General features: G+C 40.3%; 1 protein-coding gene across 1 annotated transcript in view; it reads left to right on the top strand.

Annotated features, from left to right (window-relative positions):
* Positions 1-16988, top strand: part of ADARB1 (adenosine deaminase RNA specific B1) — a 142479-nt gene that overhangs the window by 53660 nt on the left and 71831 nt on the right. The window contains exon 2 of the mRNA XM_069733513.1: positions 3504-3586. The gene's annotated coding sequence lies outside the window, so the exon portion shown is untranslated. The remainder of the gene's footprint in view (positions 1-3503; positions 3587-16988) is intronic.

The following is a 16988-nucleotide window of genomic DNA, read 5'->3' as shown; positions in this document are numbered from 1 at the left end:
ATTTTGGATAAAGCCTTATATGGGTGTACATTGAAAGAAGGGATCTTTGGTGCAAGCGGTTAAATGCCTAGCATTTTTTTTTTTTTGTTAAAATGTATTTTTACTTTTTCATTGTATTGAAACATCCCCTATGCGCACAAACTTCCCTGCTGAGAAAGGACATGAGGTTACTGATTCGATTGCATTACTATATTGATGTACCGTATATGGAAGGAGGTAAAATTGGCCTTGCAGAGTTGTGTAGCAGGACCAAAAAGTGTATTCTAAACACAGATTAGCTTGATGTGCCAAACATCTATGATGGAGGCAAAGCTGAGCTGTGCTGGAAGTATGTGCTGTTTTAAGCTTGTTTAACACAAGCAGTGTTACCAGAACTTTAGTGGACAAAGATTTTTGTCTTTAGTCGCTTTTTTTTTTTTTTTTTTTTATTCTGAACGAAAAGTTTACATGAGTTCATGAAAAAGTACACAATTGCAAATGCTCAGCAGGGGGAGGTGAATTGGTCAGGAATAGTTTACCTAAAGACATTGGCAGATCGAAGAGTTTGTAGGACATTATTTACTTTACACTTTGGTCAGCCCTCGAGTTGATCAGGTATTGTTCAATTTCACACCTTAGCCAATGTTTGATTTACACACATCAATAATTTTTATGAAACTGTATTAATCCTAACTGCTATTCTCAGGTGAGGAGACCAGGATATTATGGTTTAAATTTGGAAAATCTCAAAAAATAAATGGGTTTCATATCCTGCTGCATATGCTTTTTTTTTTTTTTTTTTTTTTTAAATAATGCAGTAAAACCTGATCAAAGAAGAAATGAGGAATCCAGCTCAACGAGGTAGTGAAAAAGTCTTTCTTTATTCACTTGAAAATATATTCAGTGGAGGATAAAAACATCAGCAATTACAAAAGAGAAAATGCGATATCAACGCGTTTCTGGTGACCAAAACCTGATACCTGGGGTTTTTTCTACATTTTTGCATTTAGAAAGCGCAATGAGTAGGGCTATGTGCACACATTCAGGATTTCTTGAAGAAACTTCCTGAGCAATTTGGACATTTTCTGCAAGAAATCTGCATGCGTTTTTTTCCGCGTTTTTTGCGGATTTTTCCAGAGATTTTCCAATGCAATGATATAGTGGGATATCCGTAAAAAAATCCGCAAAATTAATAAACATGCTGTGTTTTTTAGCGCGATGCGTTTTTTTTCCGTGGAAAAAAACGCATCATGTGCACAAAAATTGCGGTATGCATTCTAAATGATGGGATGCATAATATATGTGTTTTTATAGCGAAAAAACGTGAAAAATCAGCAACATGTGCACACAGCCTAAGGAAAAAAAAATGCTTAAAAACAGCTGGAATAAGTGACTTGCTGCAGTTTTAAAAAAACCATCAGTTTCCCAATTCAGTCGGTTAAAAAGTGTGCATGAGATTTCTGAAATCTCAAAGCCTTAGCTGGAATTGTAAAACACAGCTTAAAATTTGCATAAAAAACACAGTAGAAAAAAACGCAGCAAAATGCAACATGTGATCCAAGCCTTAAATAGCCATGAGTTTTTCTTTCATTTGAATAAAGAAATCTGCACATGGACACGCTGTCCAAGCAAAGGTTTGCTACATATTGTACAGATATCTTTCCCCCCAAAATTTAGATTTTACTGAAAGATCAAGCTGTATGGCTTGTGTACATGTTTTTCTGTGCATTCTATTGAAAGCCAATATATTGGATCTTAATTTAAAGGTGAATCCTGGTTTCTGTAAACTAGTGTTTTATTTAAAAGAATAATCACTGTATGCCAATATACTGTGTGTTAATTTCCAGTTGGTTGCACATGACCAGACTAATTTGTATCCTTAAACCAATGAATCTTCCTATTAAAGGGAATCTGTTGGCAGATTTTTGCAACCCCATCTGAGCAGCATACTGTAAGGGCAGAGAGCCTGATTCCATCGATGTCGCTTGCTGCAATTTTGATAAAAATCCCTGTTTTCTCGTCTGCAGAACTAGCAGTTCTCTGAATGCGGAGCCCTGTATAACCTCGCCAACACCACTGAGTGCCAGCTTTGTGTACACTGTGCATAGGCAGAAAGCTGCCAATCAGTGGTGGGGGATGATTTCTAATGAGCTCATGAATATGAAGGACTACATGGCAGCAGGTTTACTAGTAGTCTAGTGATTTCCTGCTGATAATACAGTAATTTATTAATCAAAGCTACAGCAAGCTGCCCTGTAGGTGACACATTATTGGAATCAAGGTCTCTGTCTCTGCTGCTCTCATAATGGCTGTCAAATACCTGGTGACAGATTCCCTTTAATTGACTTAAGAGAACATGAAAACTGCAGGGAGTTGAGACAAAGTGCTAGAAAATATTATACCACCTTTTGGCGTTTTAACCATTTCAGTGACAAGATTGACTAAACATTTGCCACAACTAGAATATCGGAAGATCTTGTTCTGATTTAATAGTGAAGATAATTAGCCAGGCCCAAATCTTTAGCTGCAATATTCAGGTCACACTCAGCTGTAATTACTGTCATCCTCACCCTTCAAGTGATCTCGGGTGTAATACAATTGTTTATTAAATAGTATCACACCCCTGTACCAGTCTGACTGAAGTGTGCTTATTTTTAGGATTTGTTGTGCATATCAGGCTCTGCTGAGGTCTGGCTTTTAGCTTTACACTTACATTTTGATGTTGTGGTTTTTGTTTTAAAATAATTTTGATTCCAAATTGTTACATACATGACTGTAAAACGCTGGTGGCACTTCTTCTCTGAGGCTATGTTCACACGCTGCGGATTTTTCTGTGGATCCGCAGCGTTTCCGCAGCTGCGGGTCCGCAGCAGTTTCCCATGCGTTAACAGTACAATGTAAACCTATGGGAAACGCAATCCGCAGTGCACATGCTGCGGAAAAGCAGCGGTTTACATTCATGTCAATTCTTTGTGCGGATTCCGCAGCGGTTTTACGACTGCTCCATAATAGAAAACCGTAGGTGTAAAACCGCAGTGGAATCCGCAGGAATAAAGCAGTGCTTTTGCCCTGTGGATTTATCAAATCCGCTGCGGAAAAATCCGCAGCCCTCACAAATACGTGTGCACATAGCCTTATGGTATTGGGTATGACTGTTTCTCGAGGCCCCTTCTGTGAATAACCTGAGCTCTGAACTTTGCTGAATTAACTGGCCTATACCCCATTCTTTCTGATGTTTTTTCCTTCCCTTAGTTAATGGATAGATGACTTTTTGAATGACGAGTGTAATTGGTAATACATTTCACCATTGTTTATTATTGATATACTAGCTTACATGAAACAACATGCAGTGTTTGCATAGTCCCTGGTGTTCGGCATGGCTGGAGCTGAATTGCTGGCATAAGATTATTCATTACGTATGTAAAATGGCAGAGACGTAGCCAACTCTTCCGCCGTATTGAAGAGGATTTTCTAGTGCCATCTGTTATCAAGTACTAAAAATAGATTGATTTTATTTTTTCCAGGCTACATACCAGCGAGGCATCTTCCTGGTCATCCCAAGTTACATAAGTCTACAAAATCCACTTTCTACCTGAAGCCTTTGGAGGTAAGTCAGATATTACAGATAAAAGCTGAATAAATCCTCTACCTGTGATGTGAATTACTGATGTGGAGAAGCTTACAAAGATTGCACTAAACATAGTTAATTTTCCCTAATATTAAATATTCGGGTGAGGGGTATAAACGTCAGTCTCGTGTATGTAATGCACTGGAAATTTGTGGAACTGAAGATGGTTACTAAAATGTGTTCCACAGCCATTGTGGAGCATCTTTGAGCTGTGCATGGTTTGCTCCTCTCATTACTTATTAATACATTTATAACTCGGTGTTCCATTACTCATGTAATGATTGGCAATAAAGAAAAATTATATTGTAGTGCTGCGTTAGCCACCTGAAGGGGCCTCCATTCTCTGAAAGCTTGTAAAAAAAAAAAAAACTGGATAATTTTGGCTGCTTAGTCTATAAAGGTTTTGCTCCTAGAATATGTTGTTGTTTTTTTTAATGCATTAAAGCCATTCCTCCTGTCAGAGATGTCACTAAGCAGTTCTCATAAAGTTCTAGGAGGGATGACTGAGGATCCGTACAATGGAAATGGTCCAGAATTGTTCTTTTTTTTTTGGGGTGGGGGGTGGGGGAGGGATATTGCAAAAACAAATGGTGCATAGAAGGCAGAGCAGTTTTCGACAACATAAAATTTTAAAGGGGTTGTGCATTTTCTGTAAAACTTGTCAGAGCTGCTGAGCTCTGCGATTGGCTCGAGCGTTGATACGTCACCTCTGCTGCCAAGACAGTGGATCAGTGGTGCTAAGTTTATTTGATATATTTTGCAAAGTTTGAGACCCACTTTCCTGTAAGTGTAAAACCCCTTTAATAATGTAGACATTTAAAAAAGTAAACCATTTTCGGGATTTCCTGTCATTTCATTCCATTGAAGCCTGTCGGTGTGTAAAAAAATAAATACACCTGTCCTCCCAAAGCCTGACTGATGACAACACGTTCTTGCCTAATCAGTATTTCACAATTTGTGGTTTTGTTTATCCACCCACTTCTTGAGGATTGACCACAGGTTCTCAATGGGATTGACATTTGGTGATATTTCTGGTCATGAACCCAAAATGTCATCGTTTTGTTAACCATGCCACTTAGTTATCACTTCTGCATTGTCACATGGTCTCCATCAGACTGGAAAAACCATTGTTAATCACAAAATTTGCTCCTGGATCATTGGGAGGAGTTGCCTTTAGAGTAGGTTTAGATTCCACTCTTTATTCATGGCAGTGATCTTAGGCAAAATTGAGAGTGAGCCCCCAATACGTGAATGGTCTCAGGATGCTTTACTCTTGGCATAACACAAGTGTCCTGGTAGTGCTCACCTTTTTTTTTTTTTTCCCTCTGGACAATTCTTCTTGCAGATGTCCAAATTAGTTAAACCAATTGGGTATGACTGAGAGGCATAAGGCGTATAAATATATACCGGTATATCAAGTGTTGTTAGTTGCGCCAACATCACTTAAATCCAATGGAAAATCATGTGCTTGCGCAGGGTCAAGGGGGCAGTCGCTCTAGCGGAGTGTGTAATTTGGAGCGGGGAGCACTGCACAAGCGTAGCTGCTCGCTCCACACTGCGTAAGCACGCTCCATTTTCAAGCTTTCAGCTTATGGCAACCAAAAATGTTTCAATTATAATTATTTTGATTCAATGTTCACTTTATGGGATAAATATGTATATATTATATTTTATTAGTCTGGGCAATTATGAAATTGTCCATAGTAAATATGTAAATTATAATTTTTTTAAATTATGCAATTTACATTTAAAGAAAAGATTCACATATCACTCAGGTGGCAGCCGCGCTGTGTACAGTACATGGACGGAAAATGCCGCTAATGGGTTATAGTAACTCACCTTTCATATTGTTTTAAAGGTTAAAAAACTATAAAACAATAAAGGAAACCTATCTGAACTATTAAAATATCATCTTGCTTTTCTTATATGGTATATTTTGCATAATACCTCACCCAAAAATGGAATAAAGGCAATTAAAAAAAAAAATCTTATCAGAATAATACTAAAAAAAGTTACAGCTTGCCCTGCAAAAAAACAAGTCATCACATCACCCCATCATCTGGAAGAAGAGCAACAATAAAAAATACAACAAAATGTACTGTAAATGGCAGAAAAACTAAACCCAATGAATGACTCCCCCCCAAGTATTCTTTCATTCTACCAAACAGATATTTGCTTTCTCATCTTTTCATACATTGAGGGCTGGTCCACACATTGCAGTTTTGGTGCATTTTTTGCCATGCAGATTTGCTAATCTAATCTGAAGATATCCTGATGCCAGCAACGTGAATGACAAACCTGACGTGTCATGCACACATTGACTATTTTTGACTTGCAGCATGTCAATTCTCTGTGCGTTTTTGCCCTGTGTTTTTCTCCATTGACCTCACTCAAATCAGTCAAACGCAGGGCAAAACGCATGAAAAACGCATTTTTACAGCTTCGTTTTTCCTTCCAAGAGATGCAGAAATGGTGCCGAAATATCTGGATACATTTACTCAACGTGTGCTCATAGCCTGAATCTTAAATTAAATGATGCCTTTATACAAATGCAGTCTGTCCTGCAAAAACAAAGCGCATGATTGATGGTTGGAAAGCTACAATGAAAAAATTGGAACTTGATGCCGATCCTAAGAGGAATACTTTATTTTTCACTTCTAAAATGGGCTCTAAGACGTAACATCTCTCTCCTAGTGGAGAGTGAGGTGCTTGACACGCCAGTGTAAGGAGACTTGAAGGCCATGTAGCTCACTTCTACAATAAAATTCTATATTTAATATTTATTTCCTGGTCATGCAACAGTGGGGTGTCTTAACTATTTTCTGCTAATGGTTAATGATCAGAGAAAATTTCAGTCTTTTTCGATCTGGTCTATGTAGAAATATACATAATTAGGAAGTGTTGTTTGTATTGTCAATTAATTAATCCTGGAATAACCTTTTCAGAGAAGTAGATTAGTGGGAAGACTTCAAACCTCTGAAGAGACCTCCTGCAATGAATGTGCCACCTGCAGCGCCAGCATGAATCATTCTTTTCAAGTGTAGCGGTTGCTGACCTTTTTTTAGCTTTCAATGTAAAGCAGAATAAGTAATTGCTAATTAAGCTCTTATTAGAATAAACAGTCTCTTGTTGGTTCTCTAGTGTGATCAGAAGACATGAAGGGAGCTGTCACAGCAGCCAAGCTGCACACCTTTCTACAAGGGTCACTGGTTTGGTTTTTGCCAATACTACTGCCATAGATGAAGCACGTTGAATAAACTTGTTTTGCCTATGGAAGCTGTATTGACAAAATTGCACCAATTTGGTAGCATTTTTTGGCTGCCATTAAGGCTATGTGCCCATGTCCGCAGCATTTCCGCAACTTCCTGCCGCCGGTAAAACGCATGCGGAATTCGCATGCATTTTTCCGCATAACACAAGCATTTTGCAAGCGTTTTTAGCTTACAGAATGCTTGAGTTTTCCAAGCGATTTGAAGCATCGCTTGGAAAAGTGTTTGACAGGTTGGTCACGTGTTGAGCATAGTGCTTGACAAGTGTGACCAACTTTTTACTATTGATGCTGCCTATGCAGCATCAATAGTAAAAGACAATGTTAAAAATAATAAAGAAAAATATGGTTATTCTCACCTTCCGACGTCCCGCGATCTCCTCAGCGGTGCTCCCGGTACGTTCCGTTCCCAGAGATGGTTTGCGCGAAGGACCTTTGTGATGTCACGGTCACGTGACCTCGACGTCATCTCAGGTGATTCGCGCAATGCTTCCCTGGGAACGGAAGCCGCCGCGTGCACCGCTGACAGCCTGGAGGACTCCAGGGGCCATCGAAGGTAAGTATATCCCTATTTTTTATTTTAATTCTTTTTTTTTTTTTTTTTTTTTTACATGAATATGGATCCCAGCGCCTGGAGGAGAGTCTCCTCTCCTCCAGATCCTGGTTACCATCGCACATGAAGCGCTCACTTTACGTATGGTGGGCATAGCCACATGCGTAAAATGAGTGTTTCAATGCAATCCTATGGCAGTGGAATCACTGCGATTCCGCAGAAATAATGAACATGCTGCGAATTTTACCGCTATGCGATTCCGCAGCGGGAAAATCTGCAGCATGGGCACAGCAACTGCGAAATCCCATAGGAATGCGTTTTTTAAGCATTTCCGCTGCGGCAAAAACGCAATGTGGGCACACAGCCTTAGAGTTTTAAAATACAGTACATCCTGCATAAGGTTCACATAATGTGTTACCTTTTGGTTTTTACATTTATCTGGTAAATGTTTACCCTTTAAAAGGAGTGAGATAGAAAATATACAAAACTGTGATAAGTATGGCATGTAGCATGCAATGCTGACATCTAGTGGGAAATATAAAAGACTACATGGCTTAGAACTTCCTTCATGGATGCGACCAAAAAATGTTACGTGTATAAATAATTATAAAAACACAAGACATCTTGCTTTATAATTTGTCTAATTGCTTTATAGTTAATGCTTTTGGATATAATGTACTGTGCTCCTCCGTGGCACCCGATGTTCTCTTCCGGCATCCTTTGTGCCTCTAACGCTTACTAGGCCCACTTGAATCAAATTTCTAATCGAAGTTTTAAAACGTTGGTATTTTTTTTAAAGAGGTTTCCTGTTACTTTACAATGTGTACATATTTTGGTTTTTTTTAACAGATATTAAGAATTGCCATACAAGACCACATTATTGTTTTTGAAATGCTTTACTTTTTATGGACCCCAATCGAATGTAAGGGTTATTTCCATCGTCATATATGAATATTGTCAGATCGTATCCTTACAGTTTACTGCTTATTAAAATTTGAAGCCTTTCTTGAACTATTAAAGCTTTGTTTTGTACGGCTTGTTTCCTAAGAGAACCACTGCTTCTGTCTGGCTTGCACTGGCTGAGATTATAAGGTAATGGCGCATGCACATAGTGCACTTGTGCTGTGTAGCAGCGGTGGTCGATCTTCCAGGCAACGAGATGCAAACTAAAGAAATGTGTTAATATCTCAATAATGGCTTAAATTTTTAATAAGCAGTAAATTGCAAAATTGCTTTTATTTACAAGCCCTATCCGACAATATCCATTTATGAAGATGGGAATAATTCTTCACTGAAATGAAAAATATACACGAGACTTTCATTCTGTAAAAAATATTTCAGAAAGCTTTTGTTTTACCATTTGTCTAATATGACAAAACGCTTTCTATTTTGACTATGAAATTTTGCTGTATCAAAACAATGTGTCTCCATACATGTAAGTAAATATCAATTCATTGCTAATGCCAGGACTAATAATGAATTATAGTCTAGCTATTGGACCAGGTGAGATATGTGTTAATATTCTCATAGGACGGTTTCCTGAGGGCATTTTATATCCGTTCAATATACCCCTTTACCATCCTGTCCTATATGTCTGATGTAATGTGTAAAGACGTCAGTGTAAATTTAGCGCAATATTTTCACTTAAAACTAGCTAAAATGTCAGATAATAGAAAATCCCATATTTAGTATTCCTCAATATGGGAAAGGGCGGGCTTCGCATCTAAAAAGTCCTATGGACGAACCAGTCAGAAAAACATGCACTCTGCTCGCAGACTGGAAAGGTGAGCGGCAGCATCTTGTGCCCTCTCATGTGCAGTAACGGACGGCCTTTTTACATGGGCTGCTGTTTGTCTGACAAATAAGTTCATATGGACACTGGTTCCCAATCACTGTCCCATGCACACATGCTAATCACGTCTTCTAGGTGGGTGTAAAAATTGTTGGTAGTGCATTCCCTCATGTGTAAGCTGGGATAAAGGAGAGCGTGCAATCAGTTGTTCAATCCCCCTCACACTCTTCCTATCATTGCTAGGTAACAATGATCCTTACAGGGGTATTCCCATCTCCAAGATCTCATCCCAATATGTAGTAGGTGTAATAATATTAACAAATACCTCCAATCAGAAAGGCAGCATATATTTTTTTATTTTATTTGCTATGTCTCTTTCCTCCTGCAGGCATTGCAGGACCTGAGGTATAAAAAACATAATTCTGGTGTTTTGATTTTTTTTCTTTCTCATTACACCATTTACCGATGAGGTTAATTCTTTTTTTTTTTTTTGTGTATGTATGTTTTTATAAAAAAAATTATTTTTAGTTATGAGCGAGTGTGCTCGGTTGTTCTGAGTATTTTGGGCATGCTCGTAAATTATGTTTGAGTCTCTGCAACTGTATGATTTGCAGCTGCTAGCCAGCCTGAACACATGCAGGGATTGCCTGTTTGTTAGGGAATCCCCACATGTATTTAGGTTGTCTAACCGCCGCAAATCATACAGCTGCAGGAACTCGAACATAATCTACGAGCATGCCAAAATACTCGAACAACCGAGCATGCTCAGAAAACTTGGGTAACTAGTAGCACACTTGATCATCGATAATTATTTTATTTTGAATAGGGCGAAAGGGGGGTGATTTTAAGTTTTATATTTTTAATTTTTTTAAAACTTTTTTTTTCTGCTTTTTGTATGCTTCAATAATCTCCATGGGAGACTAGAAACTGCAGTTGTCTGATCGCCTGTGTGATGCACAAACGATGATCAGAACGCATGTATGTAGCAGAAATACTCACTTGCTATGAGCACTGACCACTGGGCGGCGCTCATAGCATCTGGCTATGACAACCATAGAGGTCTGCTGGTGACCTCGGGCTGTCATTCCAACTCATCGGGGACCCGCAATCATGTGACGGGGTCACCGATGGGCGAGACTTCCTGCGCGCTTACAGTAAGCATATGAGATTGACAGCGGCATTTAACAGGTTAGCAGCGGCGGGTGGATTGCAATTCCACCCACGACTATTAGAGGCACATGCTAGCTGTTGAAAACAGCTGACATGGCCGGGAAATGGAATAGCATGCCTCTGCAAGATGCTGTGGTAGCCATGCTGGTTCAGTATGCCTTCAATTTTGAATAAATCCCCAACAGTGTCGCCAGCAAAGCACCCCCACACCATCACACCTCCTCCTCCATGCTTCACGGTGGGAACCAGGCATGTAAAGTCCATCCGTTCACCTTTTTTGCGTCGCACAAAGACACGGTGGTTGGAACCAAAGATCTCAAATTTGGACTCATCAGACCAAAGCACAGATTTCCACTGGTCTAATGTCCATTCCTTGTGTTCATTAGCCCAAACAAGTCTCTTCTGCTTGTTGCCTGTCCTTAGCAGTGGTTTCCTAGCAGCTATTTTACAATGAAGGCCTGCTGCACAAAGTCTCCTCTTAAGGGCTTGTTTCCACTTGCGAGAAACACGTCCGTGTCTCGCATGTGAAAACCGAGCTCTGGCGCCGGCACTTGGGAGCGCAGCGTGCGGCTCCATGTGTTGCTATGCGCCCGCACGCTCCGCTCTGGAGTGCCGGCGCCACAGCTTGGTTTTCACATGCGAGACACGGACGTGTTTCTCGCCACTGGAAACAAGCCCTTACAGTTGTTGTAGAGATGTGTCTGCTGCTAGAACTCTGTGTGGCATTGACCTGGTCTCTAATCTGAGCTGCTGTTAACCTGCGATTTCTGAGGCTGGTGACTCAGATGAACTTATCCTCAGAAGCAGAGGTGACTCTTGGTCTTCCTTTCCTGGGGCGGTCCTCATGTGAGCCAGTTTCTTTGTAGCGCTTGATGGTTTTTGCCGTTGCACTTGGGGACACTGTCAAAGTTTTCCCAATTTTTCGGACTTACTGACCTTCATTTCTTAAAGTAATGATGACCACTCATTTTTCTATACTCAGCTGCTTTTTTCTTGCCATAATACAAATTCTTACAGTCTATTAAGTAGGACTATCAGCTGTGTATCCACCAGACTTCTGCACAACACAACTGATGGTCCCAACCCCATTTATAAGGCAAGAAATCCCACTTATTAAACCTGACAGGGCACACCTGTGAAGTGAAAACCATTCCCGGTGACTACCTCTTGAAGCTCATCAAGAGAATGCCAAGAGTGTGCAACGTAGTCATCAAAGCAAAAGGTGGCTACTTTGAAGAACCTAGAATATAAGACATAATCAGTTGTTTCACACTTTTTTGTTAAGCATATAATTCCACATGTATTAATTCATAGTTTTGATGCCTTCAGTGTGAATGTACAATTTTCATAGTCATGAAAATACAGAAAAATCTTTAAATGAGAAGGTGTGTCCAAACTTTTGGTCTATACTGTGTGTATGTGTGAGATTATATATATATATATATATATATATATATATATATATATATATATATATATATATATATATATATATATATATATATATATATAATCTAGAGATGTGTGTGTGTGTATGTGTCTCTCTCTCTCTATAGATATCTCTCTATCTGTCTAAAGCTGAATGTGTGTGTTTGTATGTATGTATGTATGTCCGGGATTGGCATCTGCACCGTCGCAGCTACAGCCACAAAATTTTGCACAGTCACACGTCTGGACCCTGAGAGCATCATAGGCTATGTTGTGAGGTGGAATTTTAACCCCGCGCTTTCCAATTCACCAAACAATTTTGCCCCTATCTACATAATGGGGAAAAGTGAAAGGAAAAGTGTTGGAGGCAAATTGACAGCTGCCAGATGTGAACAAGGGGGACTTAAAGAATGAGAGCGATGGCGCCAAAGAGTATATACCGTACAGTTGCTAAGGTGGGGCCCCGACATGGGATACTCACCACACACGGGGATATGAACACACACACAAAATGCGCCACACACTACCACGTGCTTGAACACATATTACCCTCAGCACACATTTCACCACACATACACCAACCTCGCCACATAAAAGTCGAAACACAAATGTCGTCGCTCAAAACTCGCCACACGCAAAACTCGCCACATGCAAAAACTAGGCTCACGCAAAACTTGCCACACGTGCAAAACTCACCTCACATGCAAAAGTTGCCTCACACAAAACTTGCACATACTCAAAAGGCACCACACACAAAACTCGCCACGCGCAAAACTCGCGGCACACAACTTGCTACACTAACCTGTCACATGCAACTCGACACACAAAAAGTTGCTACACGCATGTTGCCACACAAAACTCATCTCACAAAAGTCGCTACATGCATGTCGCCACATGCAACTCAACACACACAACTTGACAAACGAAACTCGCCCTAAAACACACGCAAGTCTGGTATTATCCTTCAAAAATAAAAATCAGATTAATAAGCAGACAAACTACAAGAGCAACAAATGTACCATATAGGAAATACGGCAGCTGTCAGTCACATGACCTGTCTATTATGTGTATGTGTGAGCTAATATATACTGCCAGGGGGAGGGCTTCCTGTTGGCTGTGGATTTATCAGGCTGCCAATTTATCTTACAAATACTGAGGTAAAAATACTGAGCAAATAACGTGTGAACGAGGTCTAATACAGGAGATCACACAGGTATATACTATATACAGGGGAGATGACACACAGATATATACTATATACAGGAGAGATGACACACAGGTATATACTATATACAGGAGGAGATGACACACAGATATATACTATATACAGGAGAGATGACACAGGTATATACTATATATAGAAGGAGATGACATACAGGTATATACTATATACAGGGGAGATGAGACACAGCAGGTATATACTATATAAAGGGGAGATGACATACAGGTATATACTATATACAGGAGATGACATACAGGTTTATACTATATATAAGGAAGATGACAAACCTGTATATACTGAGGTGAAAATGAGAGGTGTGAGGTGTAAATGAAAAGGTGCGAGTGCAAAATGAGAGGAGTGAGGGAAAATAGTGGAGTGATTGGAAAATGACAGATGTGAGGTCGAACTGACAAGTGTTAGGGGGGAATGAGAGGAGTGAGGGAGAAAATGAGAGATGTGAGGGGGAAAATGAAAGATGTGATTGGGAAAATGAGAGGCGTGATGGGAAAATAAGAGACGTGAGGTGCTATAACTAACCACAGGTATTTACTATGCCCAGGCAATGCCGGGCTCTTCAGCTTATACACACACATATTCTATCCATTGAAAAAAAGTTTGCCATCCTAGAAGACTTGATGAACATGCAATTGATACTTCACTATTTCAGTACATAATAAAAATGATGATCTCCCATTAAAGGAGCCTGTTAGCAGGTTTTTGCTATGTAATATTAGAGCAGCATGATGTAGAGACAGGGAAACTAACTCCATTGATGTCACAAACGGGACTGTGCGTTTTTTATTTCACTAAAATCAGTGTTTTATCAGCAGGAGAATATCATTACAGGGTTAGATGTATTGTGCCTCCTAGTCCTCCTGCTTTGTGTAATCCACCCTCACCGCTGATTAACAGCTTTCTTTCTACACTATGAGGTGACAGAAAACTGCCAATCAGTGGTGTGGGCAGGTTATACACAACTCCACATTTGAACACTGCTACATCTGCAGCAGGGAAAGTCGTGATTAGATCAAAACTACAGCATACAGACCAGCAAGCAACACATCACTGGAATCAAAATCTCAGCCCCCTACATCACTCTGCTCTCGGATTACAGAGCAAAAACCTGCTGCCAGATTGTCGTCAAGCATTGCATCTATGCATATTGCAGCCACTTACGGTAAATACCACTGTCAGAGGCCGACAGGCATGTAAAAGTTGAACATGGCTACTATATAGATTCCTGTGCGGCTGTATAACACTGCTCCCAAGCTGCCTGCTTACATCTGCACCTGATGTGGGGTGTGCGGGTAAGGACCTATATCAGGACGGTGTTATTGGGCTCTGATTTGACTTTCAGTATCCTAATACAGCACTCTTTTATGGGCTGTTAAAGTGTATTGGCAATAGCGTTTTCTCTTTTCCTTTTGAAATTCCTCTATTTTTGTGTGTCGTTAGACAAGAAATGCTTTGAGCAGCTGCATTAAATTAAATCCGTAACTGTTTCCTAAAATAGAAAACAATTGTGCTGAACCTCAAATGTTCTCTTCAATTTTATTCTCCCTTCTTGCCATGGTCTAATTTCTACAGTGACAGCAGATTGGTATAATGGTGAAGTAAATTGAAGTGTAGTTGTGCAGCTGCTTTGTCATGACTAAGGAAATGGTCCTAGAGCGCTGGAACTGCGCCCACCCTCCCCACCCCCAGTGCATTGGCACAGGCGTGCCCACCATCCATTGCTCTGACGCTCTTCTTTCTGCAGTATATATGCCACGTTAAACCTCTTATCGCTCGGCTCTTCTGCTCTAATCCACTGCCCATACTGACCGTTTTCCTTTAAAATGGGCCTTACTTTAAAGCGAATGTGCCAAAGGTATCTTTTTTTTTTTTTTTAATTAAAGGGACTTTTCACTTCCCTGACTCGCACATTGATCCTCATGCACCTTTTCTGCCAGTTTCATGTTTTCTGTTTTTCATGGCCAAAAGTGTTGGCACCATTGAAATTCTTCCAGAAATTGAAGTATTTGTCCCAGAAAAGTATTGCATGTACACTTGTTTTGTGAAACACAAACAAAAAGACAGAGGAAAAAAGGCAACTTGAACATCATTTCACAAACAACCCTCAAAATTTGCCTGACAAAATTGTTGGCACATTTCCAAAATTGTGGATAAGCAACTTTGTTTCAAGCATATGATACTCTTTCACACTCACCTGTGGCAAGTAACAGGTGTGGGTAATATGAAAATCACACCTAAAAAAGGACTGTGGAGTCGGTATAAAATGGATCGACTCCAATTCATACAAATATATAATACGCTAGATGGTGGCCCGATTCTAAAGCATCGGGTATTCTTGAATATGTATGTAGTTTATTTATGAAAATTTCAGAATGATGCAATGAATACACAGGAGTCGGCAGGCCGGGCGCGACCAATTAGCAAAAAGTAGTTCAAATCCCGCGGCAATTCGCGGCCGGACTGCACGTGCCGCTGATTGTTCGCGGCCGGCCTCGTAGTATATAGCACAGCTACGTAGTATATAGCACAGCCCACGCAGTATATAAAAGTGGCCACGCAGTATATAAAAGTGGCCACGCAGTATATAAAAGTGGCCATGCAGTATATAAGTGTTCACGCAGTATACACCGCAGGCCACGCAGTATACACCGCAGGCCACGCAGTATACACCGCAGGCCACGCAGTATACACCGCAGGCCACGCAGTATACACCGCAGGCCACGCAGTATACACCGCAGGCCACGCAGTATACACCGCAGGCCACGCAGTATACAGCAGTGTGGGCCCATATCCCTGTTTAAAAAAAAAAAAGTAAATAAAAAATAGTTATATACTCACCCGCTTGTGTCCAGCGAAGCTGTCTCGATGCACGCGCGGCTGCCGCCAGCTTCCGTTCCCAGCAATGCATTGTGAAATTACCTGCTAAGTTTTCTGGGTAATTTCGCATTGCATCTCTGGGAACGGAAGCTGGCAGCAGCCGTGCGCGCATCGGCGGACAACGGAAGGTGAGAATAGCAGGTTTTTTGTTTTTTTTTTAATTATTTTTAACATTAGATCTTTTTACTATTGATGCTGCATAGGCATCATCTATAGTAAAAAGTTGGTCACACAGGGTTAATAGCAGCATTAATGGAGTGCGTTACCCGCGGCATAACATGGTCTGTTAACGCTGCCATTAACCCTGTGTCAGCGCCGACTGGAGGGGAGTATGGAGCAAGCGCCGGGCAGTGACTGGACGGAAATAGGGAAGGACTAATTCTCGGCCAGACTGTGCCCATTGCTGATTGATCGGCTGAAATTTCCTATGTCAGTTCTGTTCCTAACATCATATCTAAACTTTAGATACACTGGACTAATGATTTATGAACAGTTTTGGTTTTCTCTGTATACTTCATGCTTTAGTTTCCTTTTCCACTGAGCTCATGTTTGGAGAGGTTAGTTGATCTGATTCTCTTCATGTTGCTAACTCTACCAGTTTGTTTCTTTCTGGGGTATGATTCACCACAAACTTACTCCCTCCATCCTCCCCTCTTCATAGACTGTGAAGCATCATGATGTGAAATATTTATTTAGCTGTACTGTAAGAAACGCCAGAGACTGAAAGTTGAGAGTATACCTATCTAATAACTTATATTACAAACTGTTTGTCATCATCCGTGCTATTGATTTATGCAATGTTTGTTTTATTTCTACCCAAAATCATACATGATTGCCTATTGCAGGAATGAGAGTACCATGTTTTGCAGATTATAAGACACGGCAGATTATAAGACGCACCCCAAATTTTGAGGAGAAAAAAAAGTTTTTAATAAAATGGTAGTGCCTCTTATAATCCATGCATCTTATTGCTTACCGGGGGGTGGTCGCCGTGAAGCGGGGTCTCAGGGATACCAAGATACAGACAGTAAAAGGTACTAAAGCTCATCACACAAG

Source organism: Ranitomeya imitator, chromosome 7 (genome assembly GCF_032444005.1).
Source record: "Ranitomeya imitator isolate aRanImi1 chromosome 7, aRanImi1.pri, whole genome shotgun sequence".
Lineage (NCBI taxonomy): Eukaryota > Metazoa > Chordata > Amphibia > Anura > Dendrobatidae > Ranitomeya > Ranitomeya imitator.
Note: the sequence above shows the minus strand (reverse complement) of the source record. Positions and strands in the feature narration are given on the sequence as shown.